A 2,141-nucleotide genomic window follows, 5' to 3' on the forward strand; every position below is an offset into this window, starting at 1 on the left:
TATTTTAGCGGGCATTTGTTATCTATTTGAAAGAAATAGACGTTATTCGTGTTCGTTACCAGGATGCGTGCYAAATCGTATTGAGAAATGTGCAAATGTAATGTGAGTGTGAYAGTAGACCATTACAGAACCGAGAGCTCTCGCTGATAACCGGTTTAACGCAGRACTAGGAAATCAGACTGAACTGGGAAGTCCCAAGAGTTTTATCATCAGCTTCAGGGCATGACTCCACCTATATTAATTATGTCATCAGTCGGGAGGGGGTCTCTACCATTTTGGTCAAAGCCATGYCCATAAACAATTAAAAACCTATCCTAATGACTTTAAAAACACAAATATGTGTTGTCTTTGTTACCAGGCATGTACCTATTAATATAGAATCATCAAGTTAATTATAAATCACATTTATCAGTCATTACAGTTCTATCATACAACAAACTATACTATGTGTAGTGTAATTACAATCAGTGTATTACATAAACCCCAATAATTTCTTTATATTAACAGCTTGATGCTTTTATTTTGAAGGTGAATCTTTCCTGAAAGGTCCTAGCTTATTTTATCAGAAGGTTTCTAACCATTAGCAGTTAATAACCATGTGTTTATTGCGATGTAATTATCACGCAGCTCTAATCTCATTTACATCATGTCCTAAATCTTTTTTTTTTCTCCAGGTAAACAGTTTTATCACAAACACAACAAACCAATTTGACTGTTAGAACTTCGTTAGCTGTGTGCAGAAAGTGTGCAGCATCTTTATAAATGACAAATTTAAATAAAAGAATCTAAAAACAGCCATCTATTTTAAAAACAAATACTCTAGTTTATTGTTCATGTGTTTGTATCCAAAATCCCAGATTAACATTTCAAGCTGCGGTTAACGTCAGATGTGGGCCGATACAAAGACCTCAGAGCTTTTACAGTTCATCTGCCAACAAGCAGCCTCCCTGCCTGCACGCACGCATGCATTTCTCATGAAAACATATTGTACGTGGAATAATCAGCGTGCTTATTTACCATGCAAACAGCATGAGGCTCCGTATGGGAATATGAACGCCGCGGCAAATTAGCATTTTTAACGGCTACTTCAGCGCGCGCCGTCACACACGCATCCGAGCCGATGCGTGCGCACGTACACACGCACGCTGGGAGCCTGCGATCCAGCAACCCGCCGCGTTGGTTTTACTCCTCGTGCAGCTCGGAAACCAACTTGTAGCTTCGCTCACGTCGTTCTGTCGCGAGCACAAAGGATGTTTCGACACACACATTTTCAACATCAAAAGCGGAGCGACTCCCTCGTGCTCGAGCTTCCTGTGAATAAAGAAATCTCAGCGGTAACAGCGTGGACATTTTTACACGTCTCTCTGTGAGAGACAGCTGACAGAAAAGAGCATTTCTGGTTTTTACTTTCTCTTAAAACAGGAAACAGTTGACTTGATTTAAAAGAAAAGAGTTATTCCGTCTGTGTGGTCATGTCTGTTAGCAAAAACAACTCATGAAGCATCGAATAAATTAATTAAATGATTGGATGAAGATCAACAGCTCAACGTTTTGGAGTCAACTCAGTTCATCTGACCATWAAAACCAAATATTGGTTAAAATTCAGTGAATTTTGCTCAGAATCCGGTGTTTCTACACATTRGTGTGATGAAATGACAACAGTCGAAGCATAAATGAACCATTTTATCACACAAAAATGGTTCATTTATGCTTCGACTGTTGTCATTGTAACTCGGGTTCAAACCAAAATTGCAAAGTTCTGCCACAAAAATACTAAACTAGCCCATAAAAGAGTGACACATTGTTAATCATCAGCATTAAGTGTTGTTAGTCACCGTCAGTCACCACACACACACACACACACACACCAGGAAAACATGTCTGCAAAGAATGTAGTTCAACAGATTATACTTTGACAAATTGTGAATTCAAATGCGAAAATTATTTGTAACACGCACGAGTTTGTATCTCTGCCCTTGTTGGGACCGTTAAAAAATGGAGTTTCACCATATTAGGACCGGAACAGTCTTTGGTCTCCATATGAACCACTGGTCCTGACAAGTTAGGTGTGTATACTAGATCTCTCTCTCTCTCTCTCTCTCACACACACACACACACACACACACACACACACACACACA

At 39.4% G+C, this 2,141-nt stretch overlaps 1 long non-coding RNA gene across 1 annotated transcript in view; it reads right to left on the reverse strand.

The window, feature by feature from the left end:
• Positions 1 to 800: 800 nt before the first annotated feature.
• The window catches only part of LOC106522995 (uncharacterized), a 34,706-nt gene continuing 33,365 nt past the window's right edge, over positions 801 to 2,141 (reverse strand). Inside the window, exon 2 of the long non-coding RNA XR_001310840.1 lies at positions 801 to 1,311. This is a non-coding gene — a long non-coding RNA (uncharacterized LOC106522995). The remainder of the gene's footprint in view (positions 1,312 to 2,141) is intronic.

The sequence above is a fragment of the Austrofundulus limnaeus genome, unplaced genomic scaffold (genome assembly GCF_001266775.1).
Source record: "Austrofundulus limnaeus strain Quisiro unplaced genomic scaffold, Austrofundulus_limnaeus-1.0 Scaffold142, whole genome shotgun sequence".
Classification (NCBI taxonomy): Eukaryota; Metazoa; Chordata; class Actinopteri; order Cyprinodontiformes; family Rivulidae; genus Austrofundulus; species Austrofundulus limnaeus.